We start from the raw sequence: 24,059 nt of genomic DNA, 5'->3' as shown, positions 1-24,059 counted from the left end.
TTCACACGCTTCTATGAGGAGTTATATGATAGAGGAACTTTTTCAGATAAAGGGTGTGAGGAATTTTTTCAAAACTTGCAGCTCCCACGGTTAGATATCACTCAAGCTGCGCAGTTGAGTGCTCCCATCACAGGGAAGGAAATTCAAGGGGTGATTAAACACCTAAAGTCAGCTAAAGCACCAGGCCCAGACGGGTTAGGGCCAGAGTTCTATAAGATATTGCAAAACCATTGTATTCCTGCACTAGTAGAACTATTTGACGAGCTCCGGGAGTCTCAAACAATGGGGCCTACCCTAAATCATGCTTATATCACTATATTGCCGAAGCCAGGGAAAGATGTAGAACTAGTGGGCTCTTACAGACCTATTTCATTGATAAATCAGGACCTCAAGATATTGGCTAGTGTGCTTGCTAATAGGCTGGGGGACTGCTTGCCCCAGTTAGTACATGCTGACCAAGTCGGGTTCATAAAAGGCAGGTTTGCATCTGCAAATATTCTGAAGGTTTGCCGCATATTAAGAGAGGGCAGGCGTAGACAAGGGGATGCCATTATGGCCGGTTTAGACGCTGAGAAAGCTTTTGATAAAGTGGTGTGGTCATATCTTTTTTGGGTTTTACAACGGTATGGGGTCAGGGGGGCGTTCCTGGATTGGGTACGTGTTTTATATAGCAACCCGACAGCTCAACTGATAATTAATGGGAGCCTCACGGATAATATTACGCTGGAAAGGGGGACACGGCAGGGGTGTCCGTTGTCACCCCTGCTATTTGTCCTGACACTAGAGCCACTAGCTGCTAAGATACGACAGGATGGGCGCATAAAGGGTATAAGCATGGGGGGCGACGAATTCCGTGTCAATCTGTTTGCGGATGACATGTTGTTAATGTTGGATAATGCGAGGGAGTCGTTACCAGCAGTGATGGGATTAATAAGAGCTTTTGGGATGTTTGCGGGACTTAGGATAAATTTCGAGAAATCGGAGGCACTTGCAGTGTCTGGCATATGTTATAGTAGGCAATTGGAGAATTTCCCCTTGATATGGGCAAATACGGGGATTAGATATTTGGGGGTGTATCTGAGCCAAGATTATGAGTGGATGTATAGAAAAAAATGTAATAGAGAAGGTGGAAACAGTGCGCAAGATATGCGCCCACTGGAAGAACCTTCCTGTGGGTTTCAGAGGGCGCATAGCTCTGATTAAGATGGTGGTGCTTCCGAAACTACTTTATCCTTTGCAGATGGTACCGTTTTGGGTGGCAAAGAGGGAAGAGGAGCTGTACCATAGCATTATTTCAACGTTTATCTGGAATCATAAGCGCCCTAGAATAGCATTTGCAAAATTGGTACGGGGTAGGAAAGGGGGAGGGGTACGACTTCCAGACCTTAGGCTGTATAACGTGGCAGCGCTAATGCGATGGCTTCACGAGTGCCACACGGGGTTGGCTAAGTACGCGTTGCCGGAGTTCTGGCAGAGCTGGTGCGCCCCGGTAGATGTGTTCTCCCTACTAGGGGGATGTAAGGGGAAGTGGGGGGCATGTATTAGGAAGAATCCTTTTATAGCTGCTTTAGGGAAGGCGTGGAAATGGTGGAGGGTGGTGATAGGGGAGGCTGGGAGGGGGTACCACTTTTTCTCACTAGAAGACAATCCAGCATTCCCAGCGGGAATGGGGAGGAGTCAATTTGAAATATGGACAGATGGGGGGTGCAAATATATAGGGCAGCTGACAGAGTTGGGGGGTCAGACATTCCCTACTTTTGACCAAGTGCGGAATACGTGGAATGTAGGGCATAAGCAATTCTTCCAGTTTTTACAGGTGAGAGATTACAAGTTGACAAGAGTAGCGGGATCCAAGATACGTTTTACAACCTTGGATCAGGTGTTTTTGCTAATGCCAGGGAACCAGAATGGGTTATCTCAATGGTACCAACATATAATGGAACAGAGAAAAGCCCCAGCATTGGCCAAATTAGCAGAAGGGTGGAGCACGCTACTAGGCGAAAGTATAACTCCGGAGAGACTTGGGGAGGATTTTGAGAATCTCTCTAAGATTACCCCCAATGCAGCACTGCAAGACATACAATACCGCATATTACATAGGGTATATATTACGCGACAGCGAGGGAAAGAAATGGGGTTGTGGGAAGAAGAAGAGTGCATGAGGTGCCATGGGGAAAAGGACACAGTTGTCCATGCCTTTATGGAGTGCCCATCTCTGGCAGAGCTGTGGACCCACTCTTTGGAGGCAATGGAGAAAGTAATAGGGAAACCGTTTGAGTGGTCCTTCGGGGTTTTGTTATTAGGAGAGATGAAGCGCCTGCGGGAGGAAGGATTGTCAGAGGCGCAGGGAAGGTTCGTCCTCTTGGCATCTCTACTGGTCAAAAAGTGCATATTGCAATTCTGGGCAAAGCCGCAGCCACCGCCGAACCGGGCCTGGCATTTTCTAATGAAAGACATGGCTGCGTGGGTAGAGTTGCAGCATGGACTAGTGCCAACAAGCATAAGGCATATTGGGGACTTTGGCAAACCTATATGCAGCTGTATGAAGGGGAGGGTTCTCTCCTGAGGCCACAGTAAAGAAAGCTGGATAGAGGCAGGGTTGCACCCAGGGAAGGGAGGGGGGGAGGGGAGGTAAAGGGGGGGGAAAAAAGGGGGGGAAATGGGGAATGGAACATGGTAATGACATTGTACGCAAGATGAAGTAGGGCACCCCTTCTTTGTCTGTTCCTTTTGGTTATAGGTTGATATTGATGGGGTAAGCACTGTTTTGTACTTCATCATGTGAGTCTGTTTAAGGTCAAGTTATTGAGTGTTCTGTACCATCCCTTAATAAAAATATTTTCAAAAAAAAAAAAAGACCTCGTTCCTGGAAGTTTTTAATAGAAACATTGTTTGTGCAGTGAGGAGGCAGCATGCGCCACATTTTTTAGCACACTATCTGTTCCACCAATCTTGGTTATTTCTTTTTGTTACTAGTACTCTTGCTACTCGTTACGGAATTTCCAGGTGGGTGCACACTTCACTATCAATTCTGGGCCATCTACCTCCAGTTTGTAAGATGTGTTTCCCCAATACAAACTATCCTAGGACACTGGCCTACCTCCCAAATAGGCTCTCATATATCTGATAGGGTAAGTGTGCTAGCCCCCTGTCTACCTCGACCTCTCGGCAAGCCTTTAGAGTTTGTTGCACTTAAAATAGGACTTCTTAATTGCAGAGCACTACGTTCTAAAACTACTGATCGTTTAGAGCTTATTCGTGAAATGCAATTCAATGTTCTCTGCCTCACCAAGACTTGGCTGCGTGATGGCGAAGGTAAAATTATGTATCATACCTGATAATTTTCTTTCCATTAATCATAGCAGATCAATCCATAGACTGGTGGGTTGTGTCCAGGTGGAGAGAGAGAGCAATCTTTTGCCTCCCTATATGTGGTCATGTGCTGCCGGAAACTCCTCAGTATGTCAATATCAAAGCTCCATCTGCAGGATTCAGCACTTAGAGAATTACACCCACAAAGGGACACTCTGCCCAGCTCACCACTGCCGAAGCGGGGAAAAGGAATACGTCCAGCTCATCCCCGCGAAGCGGGGGAGGGACACCACACCCGCCGATGCGGGGGGGGGGGATCTGGCTTATCCTGCTACCGCAACCACGGGAGGAGCTGGCTTACCCAAACACCGCCGAAGCGGGAGGGATACAAAGCTACCCTACTGCCGCACAAAGCGGGAGGGAGCGCTGGCATAATTTAGTTATCAATCCAGCCACCGCCGCAACGGGGGGAGAGAAAGCAGCAGCTCACTGTAACACAAAATCGTCTCAACTCAAGGAAAATCCAATTGGAAGAACTTGAACACGAAGTGAAGATTAAACTTGAACCTGAAATATAACCAGAACAAAAACAATACAGATGTCTGGGCGGGGCTATGGATTGATCTGCTATGATTAATGGAAAGAAAATTATCAGGTATGATACATAATTTTACCTTCCATTTCATCAAGCAGATCAATCCATAGACTGGTGGGATGTACCGAAGCAGTACTCACACAGGGCGGGACATGGAAATCCCTGAACGCAACACTGAAGCTCCAAACTGGGCCTTGGCCCGAGCAGCCACATCCAAGCGGTAATGTCATGAGAAGGTATGAGCCGACGCCCAAGTTGCCACTCTACAAATCTCTTCCAAGGAGACAGATCTGGACTCTGCCATCGAGGCCGCCTGTGCCCTAGTAGAGTGTGCCTTCAGCTGAATAGGCGGAAGCTTCCCTGCAGCCACATAAGCTGCCGCAATCGTCTCCTTGACCCAAAGTGCCACAGTAGGCTTAGATGCCTACAGACCCTTACGAGGGCCTGCGAACAGCACGAACAGGTGATCCGACTTCCGGAAATCATTGGTCACTTCCAAGTATCTGATGATGATGTGTCTGACATCCAGACATTTGAGAGCAGGGTACTCCTCTGGGTAATCCTCCCTATGAAAGGAGGGTAGACAAAGCTGCTGATTCACATGGAAGCGAGAAACAATCTTGGGCAGAAAGGAAGGCACTGGGCGAATCGACACTCCTGCCTCAATGAATCGCATGAACGGCTCTCGACACAAGAGTGCCTGGAGCTCGGAAACTCTTCTGGCTGAAGTGATAGCCACCAAAAAGACCGCTTTCAACGTCAGGTCCGTCAGCGATGCCCTCGACAAGGGCTCAAAGGGCGGCTTCTGCAAGGCCCGTAGCACCAGATTAAGATTCCATGTAGGCACTATCGAGTGCAGAGGAGGGCGCAGGTGATTAACTCCTTTGAGGAAGCGCACCACATCTGGCTGCGAAGCCAGGGAAGCACCCTTCGAACGGCTCCTGAAGCAAGCTTATGCCGCCACCTGGACTTTCAGTGAACTGAGCGACAGGCCTTTCTCCAGACCCTCTTGCAAGAACGCCAACACTGAAGATATTGGAGAAGTGAAGGGCGATAGAGAGTCTGCCTCGCACCACGATGCAAAAATACGCCAAACCCTGGCGTAAGTAGTAGAAGTAGAGCGCTTCCTCGCTCACAGCATAGTGGCGATGACCTTGTCTGAGAAGCCCTTCTTCCTCAGCCGCTTCCGGTCAAGAGCCAGGCCGTAAGACCAAAGGGGGAGGGATCCTCCATCACCACGGGACCCTGATGCAAAAGGCCCCGCTCCGCTGGCAGAGGGCCGTCCACTGAGAGCCTGATTAAGTCTGCGTACCAGGGGCGTCTGGGCCAATCCGGACCCACCAGGATCACCCAGCCCGGATGCTTTGCCACCCGGCCTAGCACTCTGCCCATCATGGGCCAGGGCAGTAACACGTAGAGAAGCTCCTGTGCCGGCCACTGCTGGAGAAGACCATCGACCCCCAGAGATCGAGGGTCCCGTCCACTGCTGAAGAACCGCGGCACTTGGCAATTGGCCGAGGACACCATCAGATCCAGGCTCGGCTGGCCCCAGCACTTCATGATGTCTAAGAACGCCCAAGCAGACAGCTGTCACTCTCCGGGATCCAAAGTATGGCGACTGAGAAAGTCCGCCTTGACATTCATGACTCCCGCAATGTGGGCCGCCGACACCTGTTCCAGATTCGCTTCCGCCCACAGGCATAGCTTCATGGCCTCCTTGGCTAGAGGGACGCTCCTGGTACCTCCCTGGCGATTGACATAGGCCACTGCCGTGGCATTGTCCGACAGGACCTGTACTGGACTCAGCACCAGGACTGGGAGAAACTCTAGAAGTGCCAACCGAATGGCTCGGGGTTCCAGGAGGTTGATAGACCACTTCGCCTCCGCCGGAGACCAGAGCCCCTGCGCTGTCCTTCCCACTCTGGGGTCGTGAGAGGCATTCCTGCGGACAGCTTGTCTGGCCTCAGCCACCAACTCAGCGCCTTGCGCACCGCTGGATCCAAGGGAAGGCGTACAGCGTAATCCTCTGAAACTGGAGTCCACCGCCACAGAAGAGAGTGCTGTAGTGGTCTCATATGGGTCCTGGCCCAGGGCACTATCTCCATCGTGGCCGTCATGGAACCCAACAGCTGCACATAGTCCCAAGCCCGAAGTGTAGAGGATGCTAGGAACTGGTCCACTTGGGTACGAAGCTTGACGCTCCGGTTGTCTGGCAGGAACACTCTGCCCACTTGGGTGTCGAATCAAACTCCCAGATACTCCAGGGACTGAGTCAGGCGCAGCTGACTTTTCTCCCGGTTGACGATCCATCCCAGGGAGCTCAGAAGAGCAATAACCCTGTCCGTAGCTCTCCCACACTCTGCATAAGAGGGGGCTCGGATCAGCCAGTCGTCCAGATAGGGATGGACCTGCACTCCTTCCTTGCAGAGGTAAGCCGCGATGACCACCATTACTTTGGAGAAGGTCCATGGAGCAGTAGCCAACCCGAATGGGAGGGCTCTGAACTGGAAATGGCAGCCCAGGACTGCAAAGCGCAGGAAGCGCTGATGAGGCGGCCAGATGGGAATATGTAAGTAAGCTTCCTTGATGTCCAAGGATGCCAAGAATTCGCCTTTTTTCACCGCAGCTATTACGGAGCGGAGAGTCTCCATCCGGAAGTGCCGTATTTTCAAGGCCCGATTGACTCCCTTGAGGTCGAGAATAGGCCGAACAGAACCTCCCTTCTTTGGCACCACAAAGTAAATGGAGTAATGTCCCTTGCCAAGTTGATCTACTGGCACTGGGACCACCGTACCCAGGCGGATCAGGTTGTCCAAAGTCTGCTGCTGCTTTGACTGGAGACTTGCAGGGAGAGTTCACAAAGCCGTCTCTCAAGGGCCGGCAGAACTCCAATTTGTAGCCGTCTCTGATGACTTCCAGAACCCAAGCGTCTGAAGTTACCCTGGTCCACTCTCCCAGAAACGAGGATAGCCGTCCTCCTATCTGCTCTGGGCCATGGACCAGGGCCCCGTCATTGGGTACGAGACCCTGGGCGAGGGCCGGAGGACGAACCTCCAGGACGGCGGTCCCTGCGAAAGGAATGCTGCTTGGGGGAGAAGTTCTGCTTGAAGGAAGAGGAGGAAGAGGAGGTCGACTGTCCTGGGCGATACCGACGGGGTTCCTGAAATCGGCCCTTGGAGGAACCAGGGCGAGCACTGCCGGCCCGTGCCCTGACCTCCGGCAACCTCTTGCCCTTAGGATGTGCCGAGCTCCGTCACAATCTTGTCCAGTTCGTCCCCAAAGAGCAGCTTGCCTTTAAAAGGCAACTTGGCTAGGCAAGATTTTGAGGCATGGTCAGCCGACCAGTGTTTAAGCCAGAGCCACCGCCGGGCAGAGACTGTCTGAGCCATACCTTTAGCCAAGGCTCTCAAGACATCATACAGCAAGTCTGCCAAGTAGGCCAAGCCCAACCCAGTGAGCAGCTGCAACCAAAGACGTTTTTCTCTCAAAGACGTCTATTTTTCTGTTTTGTTTTTTTTGAAAACGGAGCCAGCGGGAGGGGGGAGAAAAGGAGGGACCTGGAACCACAAGGTTTCACTTGCTCAAGAAGAGCCCTCAACCCCAGGTACTCAACAAAACCTAAACAATTAGGCTTGGAGACCTAGTCAGAGCTGCTGCTGTGTGACCACACACCTGCTGAGATAGAGAACATACTGAGGAGTTTCCGGCAGCACATGACCACATATAGGGAGGCAAAAGATTGCTCTCTATCTCCACCTGCTGGTAGATGGACACAACCCACCAGTCTATGGATTGATCTGCTTGATGAAATGGAAGAGACATATTTATAACAGTGCCTTCCACAGGACTACGATGCTCTATATGCCTCCAGAACCTCTAGGAAATGGGGAAGGGTAGTTGCTATTTTACACTCATCTCTCCCAGTAATTGAACTCTCTTCTAATACATATCCTTACGCAGAGATGCTTGTCTTGAAAATCGCTTTTCCTCAGCCACTGGTGGTTGCTGTTTGTTAAGTCACTCCTCCTGTCATTTCAGCCAGTTGGGAGGCTTTTTAAACAACTCTAGCTGACCTGTCTGCATGATTTCAAGATCTCCTTGTTATAGGTGACTTTAATGTTTACATAGAAGTTCAAGAGAACCCTCGAGCAAGATCATTCCTTATTTATCTTAATAACCTAGGCCTCACTCAGACTGTATGTGGTCATACACTTCACGCAGGGCACACATTGGACTTAGTTACTACAGCTTTGTCCTCTTCCTTTCAATCAAACTACCATTCTAAAGCACTCTCTTCAACTGATCACTTCCTTTTGATGTTTGATCTGTCTGTTCCTCATTGGAAATCTTCTTCAGAATCTACAAGTCCAAATTCTGCTAGACCTCAGTTTAAAACATATTACTTCTCTTCCCCTACTATATATTACCGTATTTTTCGGACTATAAGACGCACCGGACCATAAGACGCACCTAGGTTTTAGAGGAGGGAAATAGGAAAAAAACAATTTGGACTATAAGACGCACTTTTTCCCTCCTCTAAAACCTAGGTGCTCCGGTGCATCTTGTCCGAATCCCTCCCTCCAAGTTCGGGATCGCCCTCCCTAGGGTTACCTCCTCCCCCCCCCCCAGCCCTGTCACCACCTCTCCCCTTACTCACGCGATCTTCCCTAGTGGTCTAGCCTTTCCCTTCCCTCACAGTGTCCCGCCTTCCTTGATGATGTATTTCCTGTTTCCGCAAGGGCGAGACACTGACTGTGAGGGAAGGGAAAATCTGGAGGCGAGCCTTCTTGCTGTTCTGCAGGGGGAGGCAGGAAGGAACGGAGAAGAGGGCTGTCGTGGAGAGGAGGGCGGGAAGTAGGGACCAAGAGCGCGTTGTGCCGGTCCTGCGTTTGTGGGGGGGGCAATGCCCCCCTCCCCAAACTACACCCATGTATGGTCCTTTATAGTGGTTCCGCTGCTTACCTTACTTTGTTGGTGATCCCCTACACACCTTCTCGCACTCTACATTCACTAAAACAACAGATTAGTTCTCCCACCCACTTCTAAAGCTAAATGTGAATCCATGAGATCTAGTGCTTTTTACTCTACTTCACCAGCACTCTGAAATTCATTACCGCAGCACCTTAATCTTAAAGCATCTTATACGTCCTTTCATGCTCTAATGACTTATTTCTGCAGGCCTTTTACGTTTAGGCCTGGGTGGACTCTGCAACAGGAGGTTAGGGATGGGTTTAATTGTATAAATTTATGATTATGACTGGACTTTGTTTATTTTTTGTTTTGGTTTTTTGTACAATGTTTTTGGCTATGTTTCTTGTATGATTGAGATAGAGTTTGAATGATAAAGTTAGCTAATTCTGTCCTTTTACAAATTGCATTCCTTTGTATCTCTTGATTTAAAATTTTTTTTTAATTGTAAATCACTTCAATTTGTTCGCAACAAAGCTGTATAGCAAGTTTAATAAATGATAAACAATAAACGTACACTATTTCTGGCTAATTTTTCTGACTGCTCCCTTGATGATCAAACCCATATCTGGCATGAGAGTTTGAACATATGTTGTCCTTCTACTTCTTCTGATTCTTCTACTTCCAATTTTCCAAGACAAAATCAATTTTGGTAGCATCAGGGGTTGCAACTACTGAAAAGGCACTCTCGCCGGGCAGAAGACTCTGGCGTAAACACCGTACACCTTACTTATTACAAACTTGTAAAATCTGCAATGCTCAACTAAAGCTTGCAAAAAAAATTATATTTTGAGAAACATCACATCTTCCACTAAATTCCTAAAAAACAGTACTTAGTATTTTTACTACCCTTACCACTCAGACTAGAAAGTTCTTCGCTTATTCAACCTTCCACAGATGCGCTTGCAGACTATTTCTCTTCTTTTTTTTTTTTAGTCTTTATTTATGATTTCAAATTTACATAACATAAATGATAGAAATTACGTGAAAAAAAAAAAAAGTGAAATTTAGACCAGAAATAAACCTATTAAATTTGCCCACAAAATTTTGGCAAGATACAAGGAAATAATAGTAAAATAAGTTGTAAATGAAAACAATCTGTGAAGGAGTATGAAAAACGTCTGCTAGAGATTTCCAGCATTCAAACTGTGGGTGTACCCAGTCTAAGAAAATCTCCTTGTTCACGTGCTAGAATAAATTCTTGCATTTTCCTTGGTTCAAAAAAAACATAATTAACAGCATTTAGAGAAACTAAGCATCTGCAGGAAAATTTTAAAAGAAAAGTCCCACCAAGAGCAAGAGTTCTAGCTTTCAAGTCCATAAATTGACGTCTCCTCTTTTGAGTTTCCTTATTCAAGTCAGGAAATAAACGTATTTTTGAACCAAGAAACTCTGACGAGATAGAAATAATATTCTTCGTCTATATTTCAGACCTATCAGATTCAAAAGCGAATGTCGCAATGAGAGTAGTTCGCTCAGTGATTACATCCAGAGACTATTCTAGAAATTCAGTTAAATTTAAGGATTCCTTCTGCTGGTGATTTATAGCTATTGTAGATCGAGTTATATAATAAGCTTTTACTATCAGTGGTAATGCTTCTTTCGGAATGGCCAATATGTCCATAAAATATTTCTTCAGCATTTCCATAGGAGTAGTTAATGGTGATTTAGGGAATTGAAGGAATCTCAAATTGTTCTTCCTAGACTGATTATCCAAATATTCAATCTTCTTTTCCATAATATTTCTATCTTGAATAAGTGTTCCTATAGAACTTTGCAATTTCTTTAATTGTTCATCATGCAAATCAGATGTTTTCTCACACGATTGAACTTTCTCATTCAAAGAAGTATTTGATTGCTTCAATTCAGACAGTTCTTGTTTAAAGCAAGTATTTACCTGAAGAAGCGAGGTGTTCAAGGTCTGGATAGCGTCCCACAGCGCTTCGAGCGTTACTACCGCTGGCCTTTGTTTCACCTCGAGGCCCACAGGAACAGCTCCCAGTGTTAGTGAGGGCAGGTGCGCATCCGCGCCTACTGCCCCCATCGATGGTATCTCCACTGGGGTAGAGAAATCAGCGGGTCCTCTTCACTGCCACCGGTGTAGACAAACCGCGACTCCACTGCTGTCATCATTCTGTTACCCGGCCTCGGGGGTGGTAGTTGAAGAGGCGGGCTTAACGAAGCCACTTCAATGCTGGGGTCCTCCCCAACATGGGAGACACCGGTCAAAGCAGGCGTATGCATACTTGGCGTCGAGATTCCAAAGACCTCAAGCGTTGCTTGCCTAAGAGCGGGATTTCCTCCGTGGTTGGGAGAGGCTCTAACCCCGGATTTCCCTTTCCTTTTCCCCATCCAAAGAGGATGAAAAGGAAAATTCTCCTAGCAGTTTCGATGGAGGCGTCGGAAGCTCTCTGCACACGTCTCCTCACGTAGACGCCATCTTGCCTCCTCGGGGGTGGGGTGATTTCTCTTCTATGATTACTTGACTCAGGCAATCCTTTACAATGAATAATAATCTTCATATTGATGCATTATCTAACCCCGTTGTTAGCTGATCATGTTATTTTAGAAGATACTTCTTTAAGCATGAAATAGACTTCCTTTCAAATTCCAACCCTTCAAGACTTAAAGTACTGTTCTCGTGTCCATGAGACCTACTACGTTCTACTTGGACTCAGCAAACTGAAGAGTAGCAAATCTCCTGGACCGGATGGTATTCATCCTAGAGTACTGATAGAACTGAAAAATGAGCTTGCGGAGCTACTGCTAGTGATATGCAATTTATCCTTAAAATCGAGCGTGGTACCGGAAGACTGGAGGGTGGCCAATGTAACACCCATTTTTTAAAAAGGTTCCAGGAGAGATCCGAGAAATTATAGACCAGTGAGTCTGACGTCGGTGCCGGGGAAAATGGTAGAGGCTATTATTAAAAACAAAATTACAGAGCACATCCAAGGACATGGATTACCGAGACCGAGTCAACATGGCTTTTGTGTGAGGAAATCTTGCCTGACCAATTTGAAGGAGTAAACAAACATGTGGACAAAGGGGAGCCGGTTGATATTGTGTATCTGGATTTTCAAAAGGCGTTTGACAAGGTACCCCATGAAAGGCTACAGAGGAAATTGGAGGGTCATGGGATAGGAGGAAAAGTCCTACTGTGGATTAAAAACTGGTTGAAGGATAGGAAACAGAGAGTGGGGTTAAATGGGCAGTATTCACAATGGAGAAGGGTAGTTAGTGGGGTTCCTCAGGGGTCTGTGCTAGGACCGCTGCTTTTTAATATATTTATAAATGATTTAGAGATGGGAGTAACTAGCGAGGTAATTACATTTGCTGATTACACAAAGTTATTCAAAGTCGTAAACTCGCGACAGGATTGTGAAAAATTACAGAAGGCCCTTACGAGACTGGGTGGCTAGATGGCAGATGACGTTTAATGTGAGCAAGTGCAAGGTGATGCATGTGGGGAAAAAAGAACCCGAATTATAGCTACGTCATGCAAGGTTCCACGTTAGGAGTTACGGACCAAGAAAGGGATCTGGGTGTCGTCGTCGATAATACACTGAAACCTTCTGCTCAGTGTGCTGCTGCGGCTCGGAAAACGAATAGAATGTTGGGTATTATTAGGAAAAGGTATGGAAAACAGGTGTGAGGATGTTATAATGCCGTTATATCGCTCCATGGTGCGACCGCACCTTGAGTATTGTGTTCAATTCTGGTCACCGCATCTCAAGAAAGATATAGTGGAACTGGAAAAGATGCAGCCAAGGACAACTAAAATGATAGCGGGGATGGGACGACTTCCCTATGAAGAAAGACTAAGGAGGCTAGGGCTTTTCAGCTTGGAGAAGAGACGGCTGAGGGGAGACATGATAGAGGTATATAAAATAATGAATGGAGTGGAACAGGTGGATGTGAAGCGTCTGTTCACGCTTTCCAAAAATACTAGGACTAGGGGGCATGCGATGAAACTACAGTGTAGTAAATTTAAAACAAATTGGAGAAACATTTTCTTCACCCAACACGTAATGAAACTCTGGAATTCGCTGCCGGAGAACGTGGTGAAGGTGGTTAGCTTGGCAGAGATTAAAAAGGGGTTAGACGGTTTCTTAAAGGACAAGTCCATAAACCGCTACTAAATGGACTTGGGAAAAATCCACAATTCCAGGAATAACATGTATAGAATGTTGTACGTTTGGGAAGCTTGCCAGGTGCTCTTGGCCTGGATTGGCCGCTGTCATGGATAGGATGCTGGGCTCGATGGACCCTTGGTCTTTTCCCAGCATGGCATTACTTATGTACTTATACCATCATTTTGGCTGATGTTAGCTGAGCATGGCCTGCTTCCTCGTGTACTACATATGATATCCTATTATATCCTATTTCATCTTCTACATTGGACCTCTGCAAGACTGCTTAACAACTGTCTTGCAGTGGCTGCGCCTAAACAAGCTAGTTTTGAATCCTTAAAAAAAAAAAAAAAAAAAAACTGTATGATGGGTGCCTGGCTATCATCCGCCCCCTCTTTAGTTCTTCATCTTTTTTGATACTGACAAAGCCTATACAATCCTTCCACTATTTAGGCATACAGTTTGATTCTCTCAACTTTTGAAAAACAAATTTCATAGGTGATTCAACTCATTTTGTTTTTTTGTTTTTGTATTTTGACACTTCGCCCTCTTCGTCCACTTCAGGGTAAGAACATAAGAATAGCAATACTGGGTCAGACCAATGGTCCATCTAGCCCAGTATTCTGTTTCCAACAGTGGCCAATCCAGGTCACAAGTACCTCAGTTTTTTCTGAAATGCATACAGTTATTCAAGCTTTTCTAGTCTCTCATATAGACTACTGTAATTCAGTCTATGCAGGTATCACTCAACATCAATTGCAGCGTCTCCTTACAAAATATAGTTGCCTGCTTTTTATATCATGCCAAGAGACATGATCATGTCATGCCTTTATTACGTTCCTTACACTGGCTACCTATCAGATTGTATGTGCAATTTAAGATTCTGTTTGGTTTTTAAGGCCTATCACCTAGGTATCCCTTCCTATCTAGCAAAAATAGTCATTCCATACACTCCAACACAGTCTCTACATTCATTAGATGGTCAACGAATGACGCTTCTTCCACTAAGAAAAGCCCATTATGAAAGCAGCTTTCTTTTACTTAGCCCCAAGGTTGTGGAACGAATTAACAAAATGCATTAGATCAGATCCTTTTTTGAATTTAAGTCTAGTTTAAAACATACTTTTATTTATTACATTTGTACTCCACATTTTCCCACCTATTTGCAGGCTCAATGTGTCTTACATATGACCGTAACGGCGTTCGCCGGTTCCAGTATAACAAATACAAACAGGGATATTTTCAAAGCACTTAGCCTTCCAAAGTTCCATAGAAACCTATGGAACTTTGGAAGGCTAAGTGCTTTGAAAATATGCCTAAAGGTGTAATAGTGGTAGGTGTAATAGTGGTGTAATAGTGGTTCATGTATGGTAGATACATTGGGGGAACATAGGAGAAGAAGAGGGAGAGTTGGGCTGTGTCCATTACGATCTTTGGTTTTGTTGTGTTGCAGGTGCTTAGGTTCTTATGTTGGGTCGGTGGGGTATGCCTTTCTGAACAGGTTTGTTTTTAGTTCTTTCCGGAACTTTAGGTGGTCGTACGTTGTTTTTACTATTTTTGGCAGTGTGTTCCATAGTTGAGCGCTTAAATAGGAGAAGCTGGATGCATACATTGATTTGTATTTGAGTCCTTTGCAGCTTGGGTAGTGAAGATTCAGGTATGCTGATCTTGTTGTATTTCAGGGTGGCAGGTCTATGAGGTCGGTCATGTATCCCGGGGCTTTGCCGTAGACTATTTTATGGACCAGGGTGCAGATTTTGAAAGCAATACGTTCTTTGTTTGGGAGCCAGTGGTTTTTCTCGGAGGGGTTTGGCACTTTCAAAGCACGTTTTTCCAAATATAAGCCTGGCTGCTGTGTTTTGAGCGGTCTGAAGTTTCTTTGTAATTTGTTTTTTCAACCCGCATAAATTGCGTTGCAATAGTCTGCATGGCTTAATACCATTGATTGTATCAGGTTGCGAAATATTTCCCTTGGGAAGAATGGTTTCACACGTTTGAGTTTCCACATAGAGTGAAACATTATCTTTATGGTAGATTTTGCTTAGGTCTCTAGTGAGAGGTTCCAGTCGATTATTACTCCGAGGATTTTCAGGCTGTCTGCGATAGGAAGGGTGTAACCTGGGGTGCTTATGAATAAATCCTGACAGTTGAATCTGATAAGCTTGTAAATCTAGAAAGCACTCTGCTCGTCAGTTCCTCATGCCTTTTATCTTGTCCTGAATCTTTCTTTTGGCCTTTGAGTGATTGTGTTACTATCCATAAAATGGCGTTCCTTTTCTAATCTGTTTAACCTTTTAATGTAATTGTAAACCACTTGACCATCATCTGTAAAGTAGTATATCAAGCACTTGAATAAACATTTATCTAAACTCCAGTGAAGCAGACTTACCTTTGCAACACAAGGCTTATCTTTTCTATTTCCAGTTAAACAGTGACACCATTTGTTTCTGAAACAACTATAGAGAAAAAAAAATCACATTACTGGTCCATATGTTCCAGCCTTTCTGGAAATTAACATGGTTAAGTATTTGTCATGGAAACAAAGATCCTGAAATATTTTGATGGAGGTACACTAGCAACAGAGGGGAGACAGCACATTGCAGAAGTGAAATCAATCAATGGGATGCATCAATTTCTTCTTTTTTCCAATGTGTACCCCAGTTGCTATACCTCAGTAATGACCTTGGTTGGAAATGGATCAAAGCAAATTTCATAAGCAGGTCACACATTGTCTATTATAATATTTAGCCATTACCTGTCTGGGAAACATGAGAGACTAAAAATGTGAGTGGCTATAAAGTATTGGTATAATACATTAACGACACTGCTATGCCACCTATGGCTACAGTGTGTCAGGGTCACCTATCTTCCTTTCATAGGAGGTTAGAAGAAAAAAAGGACATACAGAAGGGGTGGGAAGTGAAGTGGCCAGAGAAGCATGGATAGAGAGAGAGCCCGGTAGAAACACAGAGGGGCACATGGAGAGAAAATGGGAGAAAGGTCACAGCACTATGACCTAAGTCAAAGGGGAAGGGAGAACAAAACAGAAAGGGGAAGTCAGGCGCAGAGATGAAGGAAACTCACAGAAGCAAGGGAAGGATAAAGGGGCACAGGGAAAAACAGAGGCAACACTGAAATAGCATGGGGCCACTGACAGGTTAAGGGAGACAGGAAACCACTGATGAGGCAAGGGTGAGGATAAAGGAAATATTCCATTGATGGGATATAGAGACAGAGTGGAAAATACCACAGACAGGATGAAGGGGCTACTAACTACCGGGCAAGTAGGGTAGGTAATAAATACGAGAAAGAAAAGGGGAAGAAACCACCAATAAGGTGAGATGTGAGAAGGAACAACTACCAATCAGACAAGGGGGAGAACGGAAGGTAGCACTGATGGGAGAGGGGAAGATACTGCTGACAATATATGAGGGAAAGATAAAAGTACCACTGTTGCAGTGAGATGGGGGAGAGTAGCACTGATCAGGGGTATGTGGGGCCACATACGAGACTCATTGTGAGGCCTCATTTGCACGTCAGTAGGGGTTAAAAGTAGGTCTGTGTGCAAAAGGCACAGTCACTCAGCGGAAAGACTGCCTCTGCTGTTGACTGGGCAAGAGATAAGATAAGGTGATGGTGTCACTGAAGAAAGCGAATGAAGGAGGAAAGGGGAAGTTACTGCAATAGGAGCTTAAACGTTATGTTATAAATTTAGTCCTACCAATTATATGCCTAGATTTATGAGCCTAAGGGGCCCGATGCACAAAAGTACCCGTTAAAAACCACATGCGTTTAGATCCTCAGTAGAACTTACTGATTTGGAAATAGCAAGCAATGTTCAAAGGAAATTACATGCAAAAGAGCTGCACGCAATTTCAGCAAGCAGCTCGGTAAGGAAAGCAACTAGCACATGCGCAGAAGTCTCTCGGTAAGTGTCCCTATTCTGAGCATGTGCTAGAGCTAGTGTACTCTTTCCCCTGCAGTATTTGCTGGCTCCACTGTCCCCGTCTCCTTTCCCTTGCAGTGCTCTGGTGCTGGATCCACCTTCCTTCTGCAGCTTACTTGATTTCCCTCTGCCCCCATAATTTTGCATGGAAATCTCTTTTTTGCTGAAAGCCTCCCCACATGTCCCCAGATGGAAAGCTATGGGCTTTCCCCTGCTGATTGGGTGTCAGCTCGTTTCTCTGCCCCCCCCCCCCTGACATCATAGCTGACATCACAGGGGCTTTCCCCAGTCGATTGGCTATCTGCTTCTTTCTCCACCCCTAAGCTCTTCTCTGCTCTCTGACTCTGTTTGCTATTGAAAAAAATCTCCTCCTTGCTGAAAGCCCCAAGCTCTTTCTTTGCCCCTCTAAGCTATTATCTGCTCTCCAACACTGTTTGCTACTGAAAATAATCTCCTCCTTGATGAAAGCCCCCCCCCCAAGCAGTTTCTCTGCCCCTATAAGCGCACGTGCTCTCCGACATTTCTTGCTATTGAAAAGAATTCTGCTCCTTAATGAAAGCCCCCCCACCAGCTGTTTCACTACTCCTCTAAAGCTGTTCTCTGTTCTCAGACAAGTTTTGCTATTGAAAAATGCAAACAGACTGCTCCTCCCAGAAGTCTCCCTCACACAACAGCTCCAGACCTGCTAGAAAATTTTGCACATAAGGTAGGCGGTCCTTTCTATGCATCACTCGCAAATGTCTGTGCATCGCTCAGAATGCTCATTTTAATACTAATGAGCTCTTTCTAATACATTTGCATAGGATTATCATTAGCTGCTACCCCAAACAGTAAAAACTACACAGAACGCCTTTTTTGCATTAGACACTGAATAATGTGATCACTAGGCTGGCTAGAACCAGTTTAAATCAGACATTGCTAGCACAGTAAGCTTAGAGCATCAGTTCCTTAGCTGGTTAGCAGAATGAAGGCCGGATGCATCAAAGTCCCAGTAATGCACCCATCATTATATCCATCTCGGTAAAAATTACCAAGTTGGAAATAGAGAGGGATGCTCAAAAGAATCGACATGCAAATAAGTTGCTCGCAAAAACAGCGAGCAGATTAACAGGGGGGAGCCAATTGGTCACACAAGTACGCGCAGAACAGCCAATTGCTAAGAATGGCTACTCTGCGCATGCTACAGACATCTTTCATACACACATTAGCTGCATGTGTGAAAGCAATGTGTAGCTTTTTTTTGTTTTCAAAAATTTTTTTATCACCACCACACGCATGCAAGCTGCATGTAAGAAACACAGGTGTAGCTTTTTTTTTGTTTTCAACCTTTTTTTTTGTTGCCGCCAGAGCCTTGGCAGTACAGGCAGGGAGGGAAGCAAAGGAGAGCGAAGTGAAGGAGAGAAGGGCTCCCTACGTGCATGCTTGGTGAGTGGGAGTGTGCGAGCGAGCTCTAGAGATGCCGCAGCTCTGCTCAGCCAACCAGCAGCTGCTATTTCAGCAGTAAAGGGAAGGAAACAGCAGTACAAGCAGCTCATGACCACCCCTAAAAATTTAATCGTTAAGGCTGGCAGTCCTTTCTGTGCTTCGCTAGGAAACAGCTGTGCATCACTCGGAATGCACATCTGAATAGTAATTAGCTCATTATAATAATTTTTCATTAGCTGCTACCGTGACAGGAAGAGAGCTCCCAGAACCCTTTTGTGCATGTCTCCCTGAACTCTGCATTCGCTAAACTGGCTAGAACCAGTGTAAAAACCACATTGCTGGCTTGTTAAGTTTTGTGCATCTGGCTCTGATTCATGAGCACAGTGTTGAAAATGTGTGCTAAGTTCCTAAGCTTTTTTCCTCCACCCTAAATCTAAACAAAATTACAGAGCACATCCAAGGACATGGATCACTGAGACCAAGTCAGCACGGCTTTAGTGTGGGGAAATCTTGCCTAACCAATTTGTTTACTCCTTCAAAGAATTGAAGTAAACACGTGGACAAAGGAGAGCCGGTTGTTATGTGTATCTGGATTTTCAAAAGGCGTTGATAAGGTACCTCATGAAAGGCTACAGAGGAAATTGGAGGGTCATGGGATAGGAGGAAATGTCCTATTGTGGAATAAAAACTGGTTGAAGGATAGGAAACAGAGAGTGGGGTTAAATGGGCAGTATTCACAATGGAGAAGAGTAGTTAGTGGGGTTCCTCAGGGGTCTGTGCTAGGACAGCTGCTTTTTAATATCTATCTATATTAATAAATCCCACCTTGAACGTTCTGAAGCTCACTCCAAGGCAGAGGAGCTCACTCCAAGGCAGAGAAGCACAAAAATCCTGTAGTCTTCATAGGCTAGGACCAGTCACCCTCACTCATAGACCCGCCCCCCCAGCCACGCCCCATCTGTACATAAAACGCTACCTCAACATTCTGAAGACAACCTGCTGAAGCCATCTGCAAAATCCCTAAACAGTTCGTAAGTTCATGGTGGTGAAGCCATCCAACTCACCATGTCTCTCTGCCCCTCCCTCGAGGGCGGAACACAGAGAGTAAAGGGATCCATAAAGGCACCCCTACCAACTGGCAACCCCCTCCAACAAACAACGACCCAGGCAGGGGGAGTGTTTCCGTTCTCCTCCCCCTGCCTAGGAATCGCTACAGACTGCTGGCAAACTCCCCAACCACCACAAAAGCCACCCGCAACCCCCCCCCCCCCCCCCCCCCCACACACACACACACACACACACACACAAACAGCCTCGACGGTGCACCTCTAAGTGCCCCCCCGCCGCATCGCCACAACAACCCGTGCAACGGGGCATCAGAAAGCCCCTACCCCCCCTTCCCTGCTCGCCGCATCACCCAACCCCTCCCCCCCCCACATCGACCGCTTCGCCACCCGCGACCACTAATATAAACTCTGTCCGGCGGCTGCTGCTGCTTCTATTCAGCAGCAGCAGCCCGTACATAAAGAAAACAAACAAACAAAAAAACAACCTCCTAAAATGCACCTCCGTAGAGAACCATCTCACATTGGCTGACGTCTCTGCAGCCGCTCCTCCCCTCAACGTCAGTGCCCCTGCCGGAAGACCCCGGAAAAACGCCGAAATGTCAGAGGGGAGAGGAGGAGCGCATGCTGAGACTTCAGCCAATGTCAGATGCTTCTCAACGGAGGTGCATTTTAGGAGGATTTTTTTTTGTTTGTTTTCTTTATGTACGGGATGCTGCTGCTGAATAGCAGAAGCAGCAGCCGCCGGACACAGTTTGTATTAGCGGTTGCGGGTGGCGAGGGGGTTGATGAGGGGGGAGGGGCTTGGTGATGTGCCACGGTGGGGGGGGTCGGGTGGTGCCACGGTGGGGGGGGGTCGGGTGATGCGCGAAGGGGGGACAAGGGGCTTTCTTTGGGTGCTGCTCCGGCTGGGGAGGGGGAAGGGGGGTCTTGCTGGACATGGGTGGCTGGAAGGAAGCAGGGGGAGGGGAGGGTCGCTGCCCATGGGTGGCTGCAGGGGGGGCAGGGAACAGGGAGATAGGGATGGGGCTCCACACACCACATGGGTGCCTGCAAGAGGGACAGGGGATACAGGACGGACACTGCAGGGCGGGCAGGGGGACAGAAGGGTTGGTGGTCATCAGGGGGGACAGGTGGGTCGATGGACATGGCTGGCCACAGGAGAGGAGCGTCCTCAGACATGGGTGGCTGCACAGGAGAGGAGGGTCACTGGACATGGCTGGCTGCAGAGGGGACAAGGGAGAGAGGAGGGACGCTGAGGGGGGGGGGGCTGAGACCACATGGGTGGCTGCAGGGGGAGCAGGGGAGACAGGAAGGACGCAGCAGGGGGAGAGGAGGGTTGATGGGCATGGGTGGCTGCAGGGGTATGCTGGACATGGGTGGCTGCAGGGGGAACACGGGGAGAGGAGGGTCGCTGCACATGCCTGGCTGCAAGGGGGCAGGGGAGAGGGAGGGGGTTCCTCACACCACACACGCAGTCACTCATTCTCTGTCTGCCACATACACTCTCACTCACTGTCTTTGTCCCTGTCACATAGTGTCACACAGAAACACAAACACTGTCTCTCACACACTCTCTCTCTCGCACAAACACATACACTCTGTCTCTCTCTCTCTCTCACATTCTCTCTCTGACACACACGCTCCATCTCTCACACACGCTCTTTCTGAAACATACACTCCAAGGAAAACCTTGTTAGCGCCCGTTTCATTTCTAACAGAAACGGGCCTTTTTTACTAGTATCTATATAAATCTCACCTCCAACATTCTGAAGCTCAGTCTGTGGCAGGGAAACACTGAAGCCCTGCACTGTTGGTAGGCTAGGCTGTCAGCACCACTCACTGTCACTCATGCACCACTCACTGTCACTCACAGACCCGCCCTCAGCCACGCTCCATCCACACATAATTCACAAACCCAACATTCTAATGAAGCCTCCACAAGTCCTAAGTGCATGGTGGTGAAACCCGAATTCGCCCATGAGTGTTTGCCCCACCCTCGCGTCAAAACGTTATGACGTCGAGGGCGGTGCAATGACACTCAACAAATAGCATCGCTCACCTGCCCCGCCCTCGCGTCTATACGTCATCCCCTCTCACCGACTTCCACAATCCGCCCTCCCTCCGAATTCAACACCCCCCCTCTGCGTTACGACCCCCCTTCCGGGACCCTGTATACCCCCCCTTACCGCCGAAAACCAACCACCGCCACCATTCACTACCTGTGCTGACGGGGGACCCCATCCCCAGACAGCCAACCTCCTCTTCTACCCTTCGCCGCTTTGCTTCCTGAATGCTCTTCTATTCAAGTTCCTCTGCGTGCGTCTGACGTCAGACGCACGCACAGATCAGACGCACGGACAGAAACTTGAACACAACTTCATTCAGGAAGCAACACCAGCACAGATGACAACAGAACTTCGGCTGACGGGGGTTGGGCTCCCCCGTCAGCACAGGTACTCGACGGCGGCGGGGGACGGTTTTCCCCGGGAAGGGGGGGGGGGGTTGACAGGATCGCGGAAAGGGGGGGGGTTTAATTGAACTGCGTGATTGCGTGGGTGGGAGGAAAGCCTTGCTAGCGCCCGTTTCATTTGCCTCTGATACGGGCCTTATTTGCTAGTTTATAAATGATTTAGAGATGGGCGTAACCAGCGAGGTAATTAAATTTGCTGATGACACAAAGTTATTCAAAGTCGTTAACTCGCGAGAGGATTGTGAAAAATTACAGAAGGACCTTACGAGACTGGGCAGCTAAATGGCAGATGACGTTTAATGTGAACAAGTGTAAGGTGATGCATGTGGGGAAAAAAGAACCCGAATTATAGCTACGTCATGCAAGGTTCCACGTTAGGAGTTACAGACCAAAAAAGGGATCTGGGAGTCATCGTTGATAATACACTGAAACCTTCTGCTCAGTGTGCTGCTGCGGCTAGGAAAGCGAATAGAATGTTGGTGTTACGTCTGGGAAAGTGAGCCCTTGTGCCCTGGCTGAGCACGGCAAAGATGGAGCAGCACTGCGCTCGGTCAGGCAGCCAGACAACCCCTAGCTTCACCTGGGAAGCGACCGCCATTCCCTGGGAGTTGAGCCCCCAGGTGCAGGTGGCCACCAGGACTTCCGAAACCAGCGGAGTGAACGGCCACCAACCAGACAGGTGGGAAAGCTGACAGTCCAGAACCAGGAAGGCAGCAACACAGCAGAGTAGTCAGGAGTCAGTCCAAAGTCTGGGCAGGCAGCAATACAGCAGAGTAGTCAGGAAACAATCCAAGGGTCAAAACACAGGAACATAAGCTAACCGGCAGTAGAACACAGACTAGAACCACGACCTCTACAGCAATAGAAGCCGAAGCATGGAAGGACTGGTGGCAGGGCTTTAAATAGTGCAGGAATTAGGCTCAAACATGTGCAGCTGTTCCAAGATGGCTGCCTCCATCAGAGGAGATGTCCTACGCCCAAATATGGGCTTCCTTCCTGAAGCCGCCCAACTCCAAGATGGCTGCCATAACCTAAGACGCCCATCTCCAAGATGACTGCCCTATCCTGGAGATGCCCAAATCCAAGATGGCCACCACATCCTCGAATGCCCATACCCTGCGTAAGCAGGGTGTACACCTGGAGGAGTATAACAGAGTGTAACAGTTGGGCATTATTAGGAAAGGTATGGAGAACAGATGTGAGGATGTTATAATGCCATTGTATCGCTCCATGGTGCGACCGCACCTTGAGTATTGTGTTCAATTCTGGTTGCCGCATCTCAAGAAAGATATAGTAGAATTGGAAAAGGTGCAGCGAAGGGCGACTAAAATGATAGAGGGGATGGGATGACTTCCCTATGAAGAAAGATTAAGGAGGCTAGGGCTATTCAGCTTGGAGAAGAGATGGCTGAGGGGAGACATGATAGAGGTATATAAAATAATGAGTGGAGTGGAACAGGTGGATGTGAAGCGTCTGTTCACGCTTTCCAAAAATAATAGGACTAGTGGGCATGCGATGAAACTACAGTGTAGTAAATTTAAAACAAACAGGAGAAAATGTTTCTTTACCCAACGCATAATTAAACTCTGGAATTCGTTGCCGGAGAACGTAGTAAAGGCGGTTAGCTTGGCAGAGTTTAAAAGGGGGTTAGACGGTTTCCTAAAGGACAAGTCCATTGACCGCTACTAAATGGACTTGGGAAAAATCCACAATTTCGGGAATAACTTGTATAAAATGTTTGTACGTTTGGGTAGCTTGCCAGGTGCCCTTGACCTGGATTGGCCGCTGTCGGGGACAGGATGCTGGGCTCGATGGACCTTTGGTCTTTTCCCAGTATGGCATTACTTATGTACTTATGTAAAAGGGACCCATTTACTAAAGGCATTACGCCCTTAACATGCAGTTAGCACACACTAACACACTCCCACAAAACATATTAAAGTGTCTTGCCTGTTAATACATGGTATCCCACAAGTTACCAATTTAACAAAATATATATTTTAGGCAACAGCGTGTCATGAGCAGAGAGTGGGTGTTCCTGCATTATTCAGCTAGTACGTTAGGATAAGCTTACTAATTGGATAATATTGGGTTAATGCAGGAGGACAGCACCTCCTAAATAGGAGGTGGTAAGTGCTCTTGC

At 47.4% G+C, this 24,059-nt stretch overlaps 1 protein-coding gene across 1 annotated transcript in view; it reads right to left on the bottom strand.

Moving 5' to 3' along the window:
• EXD3 (exonuclease 3'-5' domain containing 3) overlaps positions 1–24,059 on the bottom strand; it is a 719,658-nt gene that overhangs the window by 683,126 nt on the left and 12,473 nt on the right. The window contains exon 2 of the mRNA XM_030206809.1: positions 15,398–15,464. The gene's annotated coding sequence lies outside the window, so the exon portion shown is untranslated. The remainder of the gene's footprint in view (positions 1–15,397; positions 15,465–24,059) is intronic.

Source organism: Microcaecilia unicolor, chromosome 6 (assembly GCF_901765095.1).
Source record: "Microcaecilia unicolor chromosome 6, aMicUni1.1, whole genome shotgun sequence".
NCBI lineage: Eukaryota > Metazoa > Chordata > Amphibia > Gymnophiona > Siphonopidae > Microcaecilia > Microcaecilia unicolor.
Note: the sequence above shows the minus strand (reverse complement) of the source record. Positions and strands in the feature narration are given on the sequence as shown.